Source organism: Anopheles arabiensis, chromosome 2 (genome assembly GCF_016920715.1).
Source record: "Anopheles arabiensis isolate DONGOLA chromosome 2, AaraD3, whole genome shotgun sequence".
In the NCBI taxonomy this organism is placed as follows: Eukaryota; Metazoa; Arthropoda; class Insecta; order Diptera; family Culicidae; genus Anopheles; species Anopheles arabiensis.
Genome location: NC_053517.1, coordinates 92,466,129 through 92,485,322, shown reverse-complemented (window position 1 = coordinate 92,485,322; position 19,194 = coordinate 92,466,129). Strand labels below are relative to the sequence as shown.

The 19,194-nt window shown below is 43.2% G+C and overlaps 1 protein-coding gene across 7 annotated transcripts in view; it reads left to right on the top strand.

The window, feature by feature from the left end:
* The window catches only part of LOC120894222 (mucin-5AC), a 146,145-nt gene that overhangs the window by 78,519 nt on the left and 48,432 nt on the right, over window positions 1-19,194 (top strand). For all 7 annotated transcript variants that reach the window (XM_040296680.1, XM_040296679.1, XM_040296678.1 and 4 more), the window contains one exon: window positions 6,611-6,710. The gene's annotated coding sequence lies outside the window, so the exon portion shown is untranslated. The remainder of the gene's footprint in view (window positions 1-6,610; window positions 6,711-19,194) is intronic.

Here is a 19,194-nt window from a genome sequence, read left to right as displayed (position 1 = left end):
TTCGGTGTGCTACTGAAAAGTTCCCCTATTATTAATTAGTCGCTAATAATCGGTGTACCCCTGTACGGCTGTACGGACAGAGTAACACCGAAAGGCTGTAGCCGTATCGCCGTTGCAGTGCATTGTGTACTGAGGACCCACCCGGTACACCATTAGCCGCTGGTTACCTAGCTCGTCCGCACAGAGAGGAAGGTGTACTTTAGCTACTGGAGACTCTCTTTTGTCCTTTCGTTCGGTCGAAGCAAACCCTGCCGCCAGTACACACTGGCGTGGCCCACTCCCTGGGTGCCTTTCTCTGCCGACCTCAACCACCCAAGCCTTACAGCGGCCAACCAATCATTAATTTTAATTATCTAACCGACCACTGGATGCGAACCGAGGCGCACTGCAGTGCAAGAAGGCTCTTGCTTGACCTGTTCGAGTCTTTTGTTGCTCGAAATACATGTACTGGTGCTGTTTTTTTTTGCGCTGCTTTTCTGTCTCACCACTACTACCAACTCCATTTTGCGCTTATTTAGCGCTTCGATAGGACTGTACCCACCACCACCCACAGAAACAATCAATGAGAGGTCATTTTTCATAAATCATGCTTACGGGTTAATACACAACCAAGTCAAAAGTGCTCGCCAGGCAAAATGTCATCGTGACGGCTCGTTCTACACGTCCCCTCGCCGGTCGATCGCACAGCACAGATCACAGGGTCACGTCTAGACGACTATCTTGGGGCTTTTTTGTGCGTGTGTTGGTGTGCGGGCGCTCTATCGACACAAGAGAAGCCATACACAGTACCAGCTTCGAGCTCGAAGCCCGTCCCTGTCACTTGCGCAAACTGCCTCGAGGGACCTTGAAAATTTGGAGTAATTATAGATTTACGGTCGCCATGGTCGTCTTGGCGTTGGTGGTAGTTGACAAACTGCAAAGCGCACAAATTTGTCTCCGTCACCACTCCTGGCTGGCAGATCCGTTGATAAGGACGTTCCCTTCTCTAGCTGGCAGCTTAAATTCTAGCGCTATCCACCGCTATTGGAGCTCCTCCGCAGATGTCCTTTGTAAGATACGGAAACCCCAACTGGTCTGACAACGGGAGGAAACAATCCGACAGGCTTGCGATACGGCACGGCAGCAAAGTTTCGGTGGAATTGCTGTAGCTTTGCATGCAGAATGGAATGGTTGCGAGACGTATCACGGGAGTAACCTCCTCAATGCTGAGTTCATGGGAATCAACACGGTAGAGAACGTACTGTTTATGCCTGTAATAGTAGAAAAACAATTTGGTAATAAGTAAAGCATTTTAATTACATCACATTAAACCTCAAACGTGTAGGGGTTGTAAAATATTCGAAAGAACCTTAACTTCTTCCGCCATAGAACGCACCCCCTCTTATCTTGGTAAGGAACGCCATCGATCAGAATTGAACATATTACAAGGGTATTGATTGGATGGATGCAATAACTTAGCCAATGCGTTGATAAATGGCATCCGGGGGGCCCCCTGTTCGGCGTACTTGTTGCACTAAATGTACGTTGTTTATGTTTTGCTGTCTGACAGCTGTCATACGGCACGGCTCGCAGCACGCTACCGTTTCCGCCCGGTATCGAATGCAACGCGGAAGCAAGAGTTTGCATTTTAGGAGGGTGAACAACCTCCACGTGGGCTGATTTATTGCTATAATCGTACCGTTTATGGCTTTAATAGAATGGCAAGGCTTTAAATGCGCTTACAACGAAACGAAGCTCTGCACACATAAAACCGATGATCTATTTTTGGCTAAAGTTTCGTTACGCTGACGATTGAAATCTGCCAAACGCAGACAGAATGGATACCAACAACTTTAGCCACTCGACGAGCCACGAGCTCGCCCACGACCATTTCGGAAAGCTATTTTCGGTAGAACCACAACCCGTCAAATCCCCTTCTTTCCATCGCAATAACCGCATCCTTGGGATCGTTCCACGGGGGTGTCAAAATCTTCTGAAGCGACGACTCGAATTGTCGGATTTTTGTAGCTGCGCTTGGGCGCTAGTAGTTTGAATCCCTTCTAGGGATTACGAAGCCATGGTTGCTTTCTGTACACGGATGCTGCTCGTCCCCTGGACCAACCCTTACCGGATGTGGTTGATGTCGACAAAGCGTAGCAGCATCGTCTCCGGACTCCGGGGGCTGTTCTTTTGCTTGCTTGCTCTCCCGAACGTTCGATCGGAGCGCGGGGCTGATATTGAACGCGCGCTCTGCACGCAAAAACGGCAGCTATTTTAAGGAATCTAGAACGATAACAAGTGAAATGTGCCCATGGCAGACGATTAATACCGGACGAAATTGTTTATTCGGTTCGGATTGTGCTGAGTGAGCTGAGGCACGGGTACGTGTAATTTCTATCGATTCGTTGTAGAACCGAGGTAAGCAACCGTGTTTTTGTGTTGCCAATTTTGATGCAGACGAATGGAGACAGCGCAAACAAAAGCAAGCAAAAATGTTGAAAGGAAACGAAACGCTTTTTCGCGCTCCTGACGCGCACAATTAAAAGGACGCTCTACGGGCGGAGGTTGTTGCTTCTTCTTTAGCCTCAGGACTCGAGACAAATTGTCTAATGTTTGATGTTTTCTTGATGTCTCGTTGCCATGGGGTTGCGTTTCTCTCTTGCCGAAAAAACACGAACACACACACACATCCTGCTGCTTGTAAAATGAAAGCCAAAGCAGCAGCGCTGGTGCTGGTGGTGACTTTGGAAAGTGTTTTTCTTCTGCGGTTTGCGAAAACGGGAAAGCGAAGGAATTTAATTAATTGAATTCCACCGTTTCACGGCATCCTCTCTACCTCGCTGGCTGGCTGGTGGAGTGAAGGAGTGTCGGTGGTAAATGTCGATAGATGCTGGAAGCTGCTGGCACACTTTATCATTGTCGAGTTTTGCTGGTTGGCGGGGAGACAAGAGAGATAAGAGTTTTTTGACGATGCCAAGAAGACAGTTCTGTACACGTGCACACGTTCGCTCGCTGTGCAGGTGTACAGGGATCGAAATTGTAGCTTTTTGTTCTGGAGTGGTAGTTGAAGTTTTGACAATTTGATACATATTTGAGATGGAAATGGAGCACGGTAGCTTTTGAGCGGATAGGTTTCGTTTGCTTTGTTCGGGAAAGTATTGCTGCAATTGAGGCTTTTTATTGCCTCTTTGACCTATTTTTTTATTACACCTTATATTTCAAGATTGTACTTTCACATGAGTGTTTGGTATTGTTTTGTGAAGAATTCGGTGAGAAGCTTGACATCCTAACAGTTGATGGGATTCATTGAGTTTTTTTGTTAGATCTATTTGTTCAGAATAGCATTTTATATATTTTTCTTTATATTAGTTATTTTCTTTATATGTATATTGATATAAATAGTGCATGAATATTGATAGAAGAAGTTCTAAAAGTATGTTCAAATAGTTATTACTGTAATTATTACTTTCTAAAATTGTTAACATTATTTTAAAACTGCATTTCCTGTTAAACTGTAACTGTGTTTAAATAAGTGGAGTTGTGGTACTTTTTGTATCAATTCCTCTGACATTATTCAATAAATACGTAATGTGTTAGTAATTGTTAAGTAACTTATGAAGAGCACCCATTTAATCGATAAAGCTTTTAACGCAACATCGACTCACTTGTAATCTGTCCATCCGTGCAAAATGCATTTTGCATACGGCGGACGCACCTTGTTGCATAAATGCAAATCCCCTTTCAGGCGTCATTTTGAACCCTTGCTCACCTCTTTCAGCGCAATTGTGATGATGATGATGATGGAATAAGTTGCACACAAATTTGTCCTGTGTCGTCGTCTGCGCCTACCCGCCAAGCGAAAGAGTCACGTCAATCAAACGCGAATCTGTTGACCGCAGCCCACCTCACAGCCGGCGAAGGCATCAAGGCAGATCAAGGCAGTTCAACTGCACCGGTGGGTGATTTATGGTTATTCAATACTGCCCAATACCCTCATTATGTGTCATTTTAGAGCCGTACCGAGGAGTCACCATCGCCATCATCATCGGGGCTGTCAGCGGTTATGATGGTCTGAAACAAGAATGTCAACCTTTTTGGCGTGTAGAGTGTGTTCTGTTTTTATCGTCTTTGACCCCTAGCTAGCAGACTGAAGTCTGGTGGGCTACGGCTTTAGGTGGAATATTTCACGCGTTCCTTGGTGTTCTTCGGGCGCCATAGACGATGGCGCGAGTAATGTTGTCGCGATGCCACCACACACACAGTCATGGTGGACAGTTATTACGAAAGCAGCCTCGTCAGCACTGGCACGAATTAACACCGCTGCTGCCGGAAGGAATCATTTCGCACTGTAACGGGTGGCTTTTATGTTTACTTTACTCGTGTGTTTGGTGTCTTGCTGTACGTGCCGCACTAAAAAGGTGGCGCAAACACACGAACTGTGTACACTAGAGGGAGCACCAGTACGCGTAGTACTAAAGTTTATTAATATTCATGATGAGCAGCATGTTTACCATTCTTTTTTTTACACTACGCGCGTTGTACGTTGCATTACGGGAGCAGTTAAAATTATCGCCTTAATGTATGCAATTCTTGGTGCACACTTGGTTTAAATTTTTGCGAATAAATCATGCTTAACACGTGCAATATTTATCTGGAGAATGCTTGTAGTGGAAAAAAGTGTTCCCACTTTCCTCTCAGCTTGTGATAGCGAACGGGGTTGTGTGTGTAAAATGCAATTGGAATTTAATATACGTTGCCCTTGCAGCCACCGAGTCGCAAGCCATCTCGCAGCCCGAAGAGCTCCTGGGGCGTAAACCGTCGAGAGCGACAATTTAATCAGCTTAATGACATTAGCTTGCAGGTTCGAGGTTCGAAAATAGGTCTCGATCAATTGGTTGCATTTTTTTTACACCCCTCCCCTTAGCGGTTCATGCTTTGCTGCACTCTGTCTTTATGCAACACTGTCATCGGAAAATTGCTGGCTGGTGGGCCTGCACTGTGCGAAGCAGGGAAGGTTGCGTATTATCATTACTTGCATTACTTTCGCCGTCCTTCGACCCTTTGGCAGCGCCTGGAACGCCCAGCCAAGACCCACGAGAGTTGCTCCAATTTTGCCTGCTTTTGCTTCTGTGTCTCTGTGTCTCTGTGTCTGTGTGTGTGTGTGTGTGTGCATGTTTGAGGGTTGCAACTGGTGAAGCTCTCGTCCCTCCTGTATCCTCGCGCCACGATTGCCCCATTTCACACTCCCCCACTGGTAACGATCGGTTACCCACTGGCGACACCACCACACAGTGACACACCTCGAAGTTTGCGGCTGTCGGGTCCTCGGGGCGGTCGGTGATTTTTAACCATGTTTCCAGTTCCTAGCCTTAAACCAGTTTCTTTGGCGGGACCCGGCCAGGGTCGGGCAGCAGCCCTGTGGTAGTACAGTGCCACGGTACCATGCACTTAATTTTCTTCCTAACTCGATGACTCGCCACCGGGTCCAGCGTTGAAACATTCCGTAAAGTGTACCATGAGTCCATTTTTGTGTTTTTGCTGCTGCTGCTGCTTCGCCGTTGCTCTTTCCCATAGCGTGCGGCACTCCCTTGAAAGCGGGTTAGAATCGTGAGTAATTTTAGGGCTCCGTGGGAGTGTTGCTGCCTTCTTTTTTTTTCGCCTCACTGTTTTGAGTTGCAAACGGTGTAAGCCATTGGTTTGGCGGTAGTAGGGATGGCGCTACCCTGCTGCGAGTTGGAATCGGGGGAGAAGGTTTGGATATAAAGTAACTTGCTCAATCACTACATCGTTGTATCAATGACAGCATCATCAATATCAAATGTGGTCGTAAACGATTAAGTGTGGATAGAGCACAGATGGTAAAAAAATATGGATGGCTATTTTGAAAGCAAGGGAATGGAGCTGCTGCTTGGATGTGGTTCTGGCAATAACTTCGGTTAAATCAAGTCATATGTCACCAGCATGCACTAAGGTAAATACTTTGAAGTCTCATAGTTTCTACGCTAAACTTTATTTATTCTTTATCTATTAATTTAACAAATAATGTACACGGCATCATTAACTTCGTTTTTTGTTTGTCAATATCAATCAAAAGTCAAATCAAATTGTTTAAACAATCGCAAAACAAAACAAGTTAAAGAACATATGTTTTCACATAGAAAAGTCTTCTCATGAAGCAAGGACATCAAACAAACCTAGTAACTCATAAAAAGCCATCCTTCACGATCAAATCATCGGAATTGTTTCATCCAATTAAGTCTGAAGCAATGATCTTATCTTCCTCGCACGATCCTTCTTGATCGACCGATACACAGAACCACACACAGCTTTTTATTATGGCTGTTTCTACTCTTCACATACGTACAATGACCTAAATACTTCAACTTTGCGTGCAGTACCCGAGGCGAGGTACTGCTTCGTGCCGTTCCCGTTCCGATTAGCTGCACCTTCACTTTCATCTGTTCTGTTTCACTGTCTACTCACGAAAGTCTACCTCTGCAAATGGAGAAATAAGAATATCATTTGTCCTTACGCACGAACAAGGTTCCCTTCGATCGAACCTGAGTTCCTCCTTGATTTCGTGCGCATAGTAACAGAATCTCATTTACTTTGCTTTACGTTTCATTTGCAGCTTTTCCGCTAAAGGGTCCAATCACTGCAGCCACCAAACGGACCTACGAAACGAAACGAAACCGAACGAAATCTGCCACCTTTAGGAGCGATAGAGAAAGGTAAATGAGTAAAGCACCGGGGTGGAAGCTTAAAGGGCTTAAAAATTTCGAATGGCTATTGTGGAACGGAGCGGAGTTGTGGAAGATGCGGGCCAGTTTACGAGGTTTTGTTGGCTAAATTGAACAAACGAGTGCAGTGCGTAGTGCGGGTTTGTTGTACGGTTGATACGGGCCGGTGTGTGTGTGTGTGTGTGTGTGTGTGTGTGTGTGTGTGTGTGTGTGAGTGCTTTTTCCCCCCTCTCTTCCTTCCTTTCTCGGAGACAAATCTCATTTCACAGCTCGGTAAGCTGCACGAGGGTCCAACGGTTTAGACACTTCTTTTGGCCTCCATCTCTCTCTCTCTCCCCCTCTGTGTTGGTGTAAAGTCCGGTGTACTCGTTTCTGAAATTGGTCAAATTACTTCATCGCACCACAAAGCACAAGGGACAGCCGGCACGGAGCCCAGTGGAAACAAAACAAAAAAAAAAAAAACACATGACAACCCTCACTTACGTCAACGCATTTCCACCGGAGCGGAAATCAAAGTGGAGCAAACCACTGCCGCCCCGGTACCGGCTGAACTCTTCAACTGGAAAGATTGTTTTTTCGTAAGAGCCACATTACGCGCCTCAATAGCTGCACGCATGCTTGGTTTGTTTGTTGAAACAAATTTCGATGTTAAAAAGCATTGTACGGCAAAGGAAGGATTAGGAAACGCGTACGTACGAGATGGAATGTTAGAAAATTAATCCGAGGTTTCCATCGAACGTGCAGCGAAGCGAACGTTTTCCCCGCATTGCAATAAATTCCATTCTTGATAATGCTCTCTATCATTTCGTTAAGATACGCACTCGTCGCGCAATACACGATGAATGGCAATAAGCAGGCAGGCGACGAGTAGGATGGTACTGTTGGAAACAAAACAATTACGCATTCGCACATTCCGCGTCCCGAATCGAGCCGTCGCGGTGAAAACTCCCGGAAACACCCGGCCCCGCTCGCTGGCGGTTAAAAATTCCGCTGGCAAAACTATGTCCCGCCTGTAAAATCTGCGTGGAAATGCACACAGCTGGCAGGGATGCAGGACCCTTGGATGAAGGGTCCTTTTTCACCTCTCTCCTACTCTCGCTCTCGCGAACCAACCAAACCAAAAGCTTTGTCTCTGAACCGTTTCCGCGCCTGCAAACGAAAAACCCCCGAAATACAGCTTCAACGGCTTTGTCTGGGCCGCCCGGGGATGGGACACGGGAATTTCCCACACAATTAAATTATAGCTCCCAAACCGCTCGGCCGCTCGTAGGGCGCAGGGTGAACCACGCACGCAGACCGCTCGAGCGTAATGGGCAGCGTGTGACAATAATTTTACCCGGTGGCCGGCCATTCTAATTAAATGCTTCACGTGCGTGCAGAGATTTTGTTTGTTTTGCCGAGTTTTATGTGTGACTGAGAGGTTGGAGAGGACTGGGGGAGGGAGGAGAGTTGAGACGGGGATTTTACCTATATCTCTACTTTCGGTCAAACAATCTCGGTTTTGGGACAGTATTGCCGGTAGGCTTGTTCCATCTGTGGGGGTTTCGGTTTCGTGTTGAAGGTAATATGTTTTGTTGGGACTAACAAGTCGTCCGTATGGATTTAAATAATAAAAAAAAAACAGTAGAACATATTTTACATTGCAATAAAGCTTTGTAAAGTAATATTTCACGAAAAGGAAATAAATATAAACTAAAAAAATCGTTTAGTTACCAACAAATGTGTAAAATAATATGTAAAATATTAATAAAATGAATTAAAAATGGAAACACACATACATTTAAGTTTAAAAACAAAGCTATCAAACAATTTCACTTAAAAAATTAGATAATCATTATAAATGAGCAAAGAACTATAAATGATTTCCTTGTATTGTTCTTGTCGGTCTCCTGTATCTTCATTATTCGTCTTTGATTTATTTGTTAAATTCTTTTTAATTTTGTGTGTTGTAATCATTAATTAAATTATTAATCAAACTATCAATGTTTGCCTTAATTCCAATGAGGTTATATTAGACAACATAATATTTAACGCTATATAAATGCCTTTTTTGAGTTACGAATAGTGTTTTCATTCCTTCATTAGCTGCATCTCACGCAGTTAGGACCTGTTTTGATAATTACCTGTTTTTTTTCGTATTTGTTTTCTTTTTATGTCATTGTTCGTGCTCGTTTACGTCACTATAAACTTGCTCGTATTCTTAAATCCGACCTACCAGCCTTTCTAATCGCTCTTCTGTTTCGAGTTACGTTTAAACGCACTGCGTGTGTAGGCAGAATGGGACCATCGTTTCACCTTTGCCGTTCTTTAATGCTAGCAAACCACCACCTCCACATAACATTCATACCTTTTCCACATAATCCTACATTGCATTGCAGCTTCCATCAGCAGCCTACGTCAAACGATCCAAAACGGTTGCCCCATTACCATAGGCCATACCGCCCCAACAACGCGTTCACAACGCATCACAACGCCCCATGTTCGCGAAACGCTCGTAAACCATAGGGAGCGGGGGAAAAGCTTTTCCCGCAAGCTTTACCGGAACCGGTGCGGTCGTACAGCAAGGTGCTGGAAAGAAAAAGCCACCGATTTTGTGTATGTTTATTTGTCAAACGTTAGGCCGCCCCATCGGGCCCGAAAGCCCGCTCTGCCACTGCTTGTTGCCTCGGAAAAGTGAGCCGGTTTTTCCATGTGCCGGTACGTCGGCGTGACATTGATGGTTGTAAATTAATTCAAGAAGCGTACGCTCAACTCTTGCCCGCCTGCCGGCAGAGGTACAGTTGCTATATGGGCTTTTGGCTTTTGGGACAGTATGGGGCCGACTCGTATAAGCTTTTTCGACGGATCGTAGGCGTTGTGTAACATTTATTGCGCCACGCCGCTCTTCGGATGGGATTTATTGGCCCTTGAATGGTTTTTGGTTTGACGTTTATGATTGTTTAAAGAACCCCGGCTAGGATGTATCGTGTTGGTATCGTGTGAGCCAATCTGTGCTGTAAGTAGGCTCATCTTTCGGCTTTGGGATGAACAATACATGTACAGCAGTTCATCATACGATCGGTTGAATAAAACATGACGCAAGTAGTAATTGGATTGGTTAAATCAAGGATGGGAAAGAAAGGAAGCTACCACCAGTGGTACAAATCTAGGCCTGGTTCTAGAGTAACATTTCCACTCAACACAGGTACACTCAGGCCATAAAATTGATCTGTGTTGAAAGAGCACGAGGATTCTATCGTAAAATGTGTCCAATATTCTTCAAATATCCTAATGATTGGGAAACATTTCCCATGCACCCCTGATTCCTTCTGCCTTCCCCCTCTTGGTTGCAGCTGTCGAAAAGTCAAGTAAACAAACCACCCCAAGGTTTTACCGACAGGCAGGCATTTAAAATGAATCCCGACGCATGTAGATTGGTGCCGTTTATCGATGGTTGCCCTCAACTCCTCCCTGCCAAGAACCCAGCGCCCAGGAGCGCGTTTGCAAAGGGGGGTTTGTTTGCATTTGTTTCCGTGTCACGTATCGGAAAATTTATGCCCCCGGAGGGCATCGGAGCGCAAAGATCCATCCCGGGAAATGCTCCGTACGATAACGTTTGGCTCTGGAATGCGGTGCGCTTGTAGTATCGTTTGTTTCAAGTGTCTAATTAATGCCTGGGGAAAGAAATCCTTAAAATACGTCCTTATGGTTTGAGCCACAAAAGGGGGTGGGTGAGAGAAAAGGGAAGGTTAGAGAGGACGGACGGGTGCGAGTGAGCAAAATTTTCTTATCGGCAGAAAAGTGTGTATGTGTGATATTTGCCGAGCCGAGTGTGGGAGGTGGCAGAGCAGGGGAAAACGTTCGCTTCCGGCTGTCAGCTACAGTATCTGACAGCGCTTGTGGAAAGTTCGGGTTGTGTGTGTGTTTTTTTATTCTAAATGGGACAAAAAGCATGAGCAGACTTCGGACGGGGGTTGAAAAAAACGGACAAAATACACACAACACACAAGAACGAATTGAAAATTTCCCAGCCGCTCTTGAAACCCGGGGAAAGGAGCTTTTTTTCTCATTCCCTCCCAGGGCTCCCGGAAGTGATTTGTCAGGACTGACGAAAGTTTTGTCGAGCAAACGAGGGTGGTTTTGTGGAACCTTTTTTTGGGTTCGCTCTCCTATTTGCTTGCCGTCACTGTTGCCAACTATTGCTGCTGCTGCCCGGTTTGCAGGACAGCCTTTCTTCGCGCGGACAGACTTGAATGACAATCGGCCATTCGTTTCCTGTACGTCAGTCAGTGTGTCATTCAAGTAGGCCTACAGCAGCATAAACCTCAGCAAAACGGGGAAATGGTATCGAAGTTGAGCGATAGCAAAGAAAGCAAAAAATAACCTTTCGAACACTACCTCACCAGAAGGATATAAATTTTCACTGAGAGCTTTCAAAGTCCGATTGAGGAGAGGGGAACGTTTTTGGTTTAGGGCTAGGCAAGGATATTAGTGGAATGTATTCTACCACTTTTTTGCCAGTGGCTGTGAGCTTGGATTGACCTATCAGAGGTTCCCGGCTATAGCTGGCGAGCTTCTAATCGCCTTCTCGTCGTCATGATTTATGACAGTCTCTGGGTGCCTTCGCTCCACTCCACAGATTTGTCGTCGGTGGAGAATGAATTGAATGCACGGATTTGTTGGATGTATTGGAGCGCGTTTTGAACGGATTTTTTTTTCGGTGAGCAGAGGAGCTTTGAGAAGAATGATGGCGAAAGGATTTTCTTGAGGGTTTGTGTCACCTCTTTCTAGTGCCAAATTGGAGTGGGAAGTGTGGGCAAATATTGAAATTGGAACTGTGCCATTGGAACAATTGAATCTGGCAAATGGAATCGGGAGGATGATTGGAGGTAAGATTGCGTGCGAGCGGGTGAAGAAAACGGATCTCTCTGGTGGCAGCTGTCTCTGATAGGAATGTGTGAGTTGCGATGTGATGAGCTTCACACTTTATTGACACGCTCGGTCTGTCATTGATAACGTTTTCGGGGGTGTTAAGGATAGGTGCACGTTGAGATATATTACGACACGCGTTTGTTTTAGAGACGATAAGAATTTTATTTTTGTTATCTGAGAATTCTAGAATCTGTCAATTCCATAAAACATAGGACACATTTTAATTTCAAACACTCAGAGAAGTGTTTTGTTAAACATATTGTGGAAGTCAGAGTCGTCATGTGTCTAGGCTGAAGTCGAGTGGAGTCGGAGTCGGCCGGAGTCAGAGATGTCCAGAGTCTTCTGGAGTCGTATGGAATTGGAGTTGGTCCGAGGCATTTCATTTCGTGGTGTTTTTTTATCTCCTAGCCCATGCACCTCTCAAACAGACTTTTCTCTCTAAGAGCAACGGTTTCAGTAGACCGGAGTCAGCAGGAGTTAGTGTCGGTAAAGCCTGACCATAAAAACATTGCCTTCGGCTGACTTGGGACGGCCCCTACTCCAGTAGATTTCGACCTAGGGCAACTTTGGACGACTCCGGACGACTCCGGACGGTTTTGGCCGACTCCCGAAGACTTCGGACGACTCCAAATGACTCCGAACGACTCCAGATGACTCTGGACACCTCTGAAAGACTTCGGAGGATTCCAAACGGCTCCAGATAATGCTGAGCGGAACTACCTTCCGGAGTCGGATCCAAAATTTTTGAAGTCGAATCGAAGTCGACATCGGATTTTTGCAAACATTCCCCATCATTTCATCATATGACTTTAGTAATCCAAATGCCCTGGAAGCTTTCCGGGAGATTGATGTTAATGAATTGATTACAGTTTTGTTAGCGTAAAGTTAGATAAAAAACTCCATGTTTGATTCGTAGCAACAAAAGGTCAACGATAACAATGCAAATCCACTTCACTACTGCGCTCTAGATCATTTCACAGAAACCTGGATTAAAATAGCTACAGCAAACTTTCTTTTTTCCATCAAACTTTCAATGTAATGCATCGTCCAGCCCTCCAGCACGGAGCATCCCCAGTCAGCTGTCTGGTTTTTTGCAGCTATTTTGAGAAGCGCATCTCTTTTTTCTCGGTTCATCTATATGACAGAGCGTCATCGTAACCGGAGTCAGTTCGGTGTGATGGTGGCAGTCCGAATGATAACGATGACGATAAGATGAGAAAGAGAGTGAAAATGTGTCAAAACGGATAATGGGAAATCTGAATAAAGCAGAAGCGTTTCCGACCCCGATATGCTGCTGCAGCGGCAAACCGAGATGTAGCTGACGTTTTCATCGATTGCATCGATTCGACACACGGCGTTTGGTATAGCGGGGAAAAGCTCGCCAGTTGGATGGGTGGGGGGGGGGGGAATTTTGCAAAGTTATTTCTCAGCCAAATCGAGGTCAGATTGTGGTTTGGTTGGCGTTGATTTTTTTGGTTTTGTTTCGTTCATTGTTGCTTTGGTTTTGTGCCGAGCGCCCTTCTGTGTGCGCTGACTTAAATGTGCAGTAGTGCCTTACTTTCACCCACCCACGCCGATCGAAAAGAAAAACGCGGAACATTATCGAACCATCAAACGGACAACCGTCAAAGACAGAAGGGTATTCTGCTCGTGTAATATTGCGGGGATTTGCGAGGAGTGTCGCTGGGGTGGGTTGCAGGGTGACAAATGCACTTTTACTCACCTCACTGCCCACCCAGTGACGCCAGAAGGAGGTCAGCAAGGCGAAGAAGGTGCACAGCAGCAGATAAGGGACGGCGAGAAGCAATTCGGGCCGGCAACCGATTGCACAACTTCAAGTGACATTTTGATATTATTTTTCAATCAGCACCCCGTCCGCACCGTGCATACGATATTTTGCATTCGTCCTTCATGACAAACCACCACCCTCTTCTTCATGCCTGTTGTTCGGTTACCGTTTTCGCCCGTTTTCGCATCGATGATGCAGACACTGCACTCGATCATGCTCGCACGTTTGCATAATAATTATTGCAAGTCGCGTCTCGGGACGCAAGCTGGACACACACACACTGGCGTACTTGTGGTGGCGTCGCTGCGCTGTTGGAAAATGATTATGGCACCGTCAGCTTTCAGGTGCCTTTTCATAGCCTTCTCCCATCATACCGGCGTCGTACCGCGCCTGGGCCTGCACCCACACGTTTGACACGGTGTTTATGTAAACAAAGCTTTTTTCGTTGCAGCTTTCCTATCTCGTTCTATCCCAGCCCAGTGCACAATGGGCATTTGCCGGGATGAAATTCAAAAAATCAACTTTGTAAAAGCGCAATTCCAAATAATAGGTTTTAATACTAAGGGTTAAACTAAGAAAAATACCAAATATGAGCTCTTTATCTTTTCTGGTTCTCTAGAAAAGACCTCTCAAAGTCGAGACTTGTTAAAAAAACGCAGAAATTTTTTCACTTTTTTGGAAAACTTTGAACCTTTGTAACTTTTTCAAATATAAACCGATTTTGATAAAATTAGACATTTTAAAAAGGATATTTAGCCAGTTTTATAAATATATTAAAGATTTTGAGTTAAATTAATTTTTTGCAAAAATATACGATAATAACTGAAAAAACTTCCCGAAAATTTCCATCATTTTTATTTTTGACTTGATGCCATTATGGAAGTGGCGTAGAGTGGCGTTGTCTCATATATGTCACATAATAGTGTAATATATATACTATCAATCTGTGAAGAAATATTCTGCGAAAGTTTGCGAACGCGAGTTTTATTGAAGTTTTTTCACATCAACTTTTTCTAAAAACAGACACATGCGTAACTAGGCGGCTCCATAGGTGCCTAGTGTAGCGTATTTAGTGTATTCTACAAAAATATATTCTACGTGCTTTTGATTACCTTCAATTTCCATTACGAAGCTGTGTATCTTAGTTTCAGCTCATGTGCTTATCTAATATGTAAATTTCTATTCTAACCTAACTTTATTATAAAATATAATGAAGCAAATCAGAACCAAATACCTTTTGGTCCTGCTCCAGATTATAGACGGATGTAAGGAAAATAATTCTAAAATTATACGCATAACAGCAAAAAATTATGAATACACCAGCATCTATTGCCGTTTTTGGAGAAGAAACTCCCAAAAGTCATGACAAACTAAATATAAGGATAGAGGGTAATATGCTACAAAGAATATTTTGCAAGAAAGAAAATGCATCCAGAAGGACATTTTGTATAATGAGCTGTATTACTCTCATTCGTTAACCAGTTCAATATCAGTAGCTACACACGCTAAAACAAAAACAGGGTTTAAGTTTACAAATGAAGTAAATACTTTGTTTGTAGCTATAGTTGAATTCTGATTTTTCAGATACAGTGAACCCTCTCTTATTTGAGAGGCGATGGGACTGTCGAATAAGAGGGGTTTTCAAATTACAGAGGTGGAAAGTGAATGAAAGGTCAATCCAAAGAAGAAAGAGACAGAACATTTAGTATGCAGCCTTAACTGTTGCTATAGGAAACTGCGAACAGGATTGCCAATTTGAGAATACATCATTCAATAACCATGGCAACACCATACACAAATAAAAGGGACACAGATTTCAGAGGTTTTCCAAATTAAAGGAACAAAAATATACTGGAAATCAAGGGACTGTGCAAAATGTTCAAATAAGAGAGGTTTTTCAAATTGGAGAGGTATCAAATAAGAGAGGGTTCACTGTAGTTGTAAAACCAAGAACATCAGATTTTTATTTTTATTTTTTCTTCTGAAGGCAGTTCAGGACTTGGAAAAGTATTGGATGAATATTGTGTGATATCAATGCCCATGAAAATGTGTAATTCCTATTTTTTTAAACAACAGATTTAAAATTTTAACCTTCAAAGACAAAAATATGTGCAGCTTTTCATTACGAATTTGGGAACTACTTCATTTCAATGTATCTCCTCTATCTAATTATTGAAATGACTTTATTTTTGTCTTTAGAAATGTGAACTAGACGTTAGGAGCTTGTAATAGCATCCACCTAGGTTGTGTATGTCCATTTTTAATATTTGTACTACCTGTGAGTAAAAGTGATGAGAATTAGCTACCATTGTCCTATACAAAGCAGAAAATATTATCTTATTCAAAATTATTATGTTTTGTTCATATATTCTCGAACATCACAGTATATTTTAAAATGGTTTATACTATTAGAAACAACAAATACAAGAAAAAAACACACAAAATTAAAAAAAAAAACAAAGCAAAAATCTCTTAAAACACTATTTTATGTAGCGCCACCTGGTGGTATGGATGCAAACTACATATAAAATGTTATTTACTATCATAACACTTTACTACAAACGATAAAAACTAACAATTTCTGCAAAAATAATTTTATCCCGAAATTTGTTCTAAACTGCCCATTGTGCAGTGGTGCCTTTTGTACTTCGGCGAGCTGTGCCCCATTTGGTCTCGCGCGCTGCAAAACGGGGTGACATGCAGCGGGCAGCAAATTGTTTTCCGAAGCACACACACAAACACACACACACACACACACACACACACACACACACACACACACACACACACACACACACACACACACACACACACACACACACACACACACACGCACGTTTGGTCACCACGTTTGTGGTTCGCTGATAATGGCCCACGGTTCTGCCCCTTCAGAAGGGGTGTGGATTGGTGCCGGTTTTTTGTTTTCGTTTTTTGCATTATGCTGTTGCTATTCTCTTCTTTTGTTGGTATTGTCTACTTGCACGCTGCAAATGGCTTTCCGATCAGCCTGCCTCAATCGGTGTTGGTCACAGTGCCCTAGTTTCAATGCGCTCTACGGGGTGTTGTGGAAGTGTGCAATGAAAATGGGCAAAAATGCACTACATTGTGTCTGTTTTCTGTGTTTTTTTTTCTTCAGTGCCATTGGTTTACCCATGCGCTGCCACGAAACTGGTAGCTTTTTTAATGTGTTTTGGATGTTTCACTGACAAGTATTTCGTGTTTACTTCGATTATCGATGGATGTAGTTTTGTGTAATGTTTTGCTGTTTTGTGTGTGTTACTTTTAACTTTTGGTAATGAATTTTATGTATGTTTTGTGTTCATTTTTCTTATATTTCTTTTGATTTAATATTTCCAATTAAATTTGACAAAACAGCATCAATTAGAGGTTTTGTGTTTCAGTATTTCTGCTATCTAATGATTTTGGATATATTTGTCTTTTCTTCATTAATATACTTCATTTTTTCTGTTTGTTTGTCATTTTTTTTATTTGTTTTCTCTGTTACACCTGCCTCCTTTGCTTTTCTAATATGCTTTTGTTAGATTTTTTTTCAATTGTTTAAAAATTTAGCAACAGTCAAGTCATTTTAAATATAATTATTATGCTTTTTCAATTGAGTTCCAATATTATTTTCCAACCCTCAAACACATGTAAAATAATCATTTATTTGTTATCTCTGTATCTAATTTGAGTCTTCCAATATTAATTTATTGTTATATTTTATAACTTCGTTTACATTTGCTATAATAGTATTATTTGCTTGAAAACATACATATACAAATACTGACCCACTTTATCCTTTTTTAAGATACGCGCTGAACCCTTTTTTATGTTGAAATGCATATTTACTGTGTCAACACAAAGCAGCTGCACTGCAGATAGAATAACAATAGAACAAACTCTTTCTACCCCGACCGTTGCTCCGGTTATCAAGTAACGAGCAGAAGCAATTTTTCCAACTATCGCTCCATTACTAACCAGAACCCGATCAACATGCGCGTCGATCGTGTTGTTTTTTTTTTTGCTTATCTTTAACTTCATTTTGTAACGAGAGCACAATTGTTTTTCCTGTGAAACGAAGCGAACATTTTTCCGATCCCAATGTCATCATATTTCTCCGGTACAAACACACACAGCGGGTCCGATGCATGGGTTAAACTGCATCCGGATGCAATTTTCCATTCAGTGTGAATGTGATTTTTCATTCCCTTCCCGTTTATGTGTGTGTGTGTGTGTATGTTATTTTGTTCCTTTTACTTGTTTGGCTTTTCATATGGACATTCTGGATGCATGTCATATTTCCAGTGCTTTCTCATTCTGGTTTCGCAACGGATGAATAAATCATTCGACATCTACCCGTGGAAGTTGCTGTTGCGGTTCCGAGGCCGAATGAATAGCCGGCGCGCTTTATGTAGAATCCCTTCGGGAGTGGCCGGGTTGCGATGCCGCGCTGTACCAAACAGGGCTAGTTTACCAAACTCTCAACATTTGTTCACGAGCTTTACTGACCTTCCGACCGGGGGGCGGCACTCTTTGTTTGACCGGTTTGCGTTCGTTTATTGATGATTTCCATGTTTGCCGGGGAGGGCGAATAATTTATTGGTTATGATTTTTTATCCATCACAAATCAACCAGTTGACGTTTGGCGTGCGGCGGCGACGGCGCTTGGATGTTATTTTCGTTCGCTGCCCCCACTGGCCGGGAATTTGGGGATTCTTTAACTCATCTGTAGATATTTTTTTTTCTCGTCTGGCTGAATGGAATGGGAAGCAACCACACTGGCAAAGGGGAAAGCTCTGGTGTGGAAAGTATAACAAAGAATGAAATGCAAAAAAACACAAACGAGTTCAACATTGTACAACATCAAAAATAGCTTCGTCCAGTTCTGGATTGATGGTGGTTCGATATTGTAATAAATTTGCCCACCCAATTTGCGATCAGCACTTTTTTGGGGCGGGGCCGGTGAAATTGTGTCATGTTTTTTTGGGAAATAGCGGGAGGATGTTATAAATCAACATTTGGTGCGGACCGTTAGCCGAACGATGGTGTTGTTGAGTTCTGTGGGAGTTGGGTGTTTTGTTTTGTAATTCAAACTTCGCCCACGGATCGCCCACGTGTAAATAATGCACACATTTATGCTGCTATTTGTGCTGGATGTGTGCTGTTTGCCTTTTTTTTTTGTCGTTTCGTTTGATTTATGCTTGCCTTGACGTGGGACATAATTAAATGAAACATTTATTTGCATTTTATCCATGACCGATTCCTTAAGCACGCCGGGTGAAACATTTGCTGTCGATTGTTTCTAATGTTGCTTCGCAACACGGTTGTTGGCTCCACTTTTTTTTTACGACTGCAAAACTGCATTCATAATTTCTACGAACAATGTTCGTACCAGTTTGTCCATCCACAGCGTTGTAATTTATTTGTTAGGAAAGTTAAATTATACTCGTGGTAGTATTTTAGCATTCAATTCTATCTGTGAAGGTGTGTGATTTTCCAACCATTATTTTTACAATCGCGGTACATTGCATTCGCATAAACAAATAGCCATCGCACTCGGAAATGGTTGCATCCTGTACCCGGTACATGATTACCATTTCGAGCGCATGAATTTTCCTTTTCCCACTATGCCAGCGCGCTAGAATGGTTGTTTTTCTCAAGCAGCGAGGAAGAAGAGCTGAAAGGACACACAGTGGGTTTGCTGGGCGGGGATAAGAACACGCGCTGGTAGCAATGGTGAGAATGTGCACGAGCTTGCCTGGGCATCGTTCGACG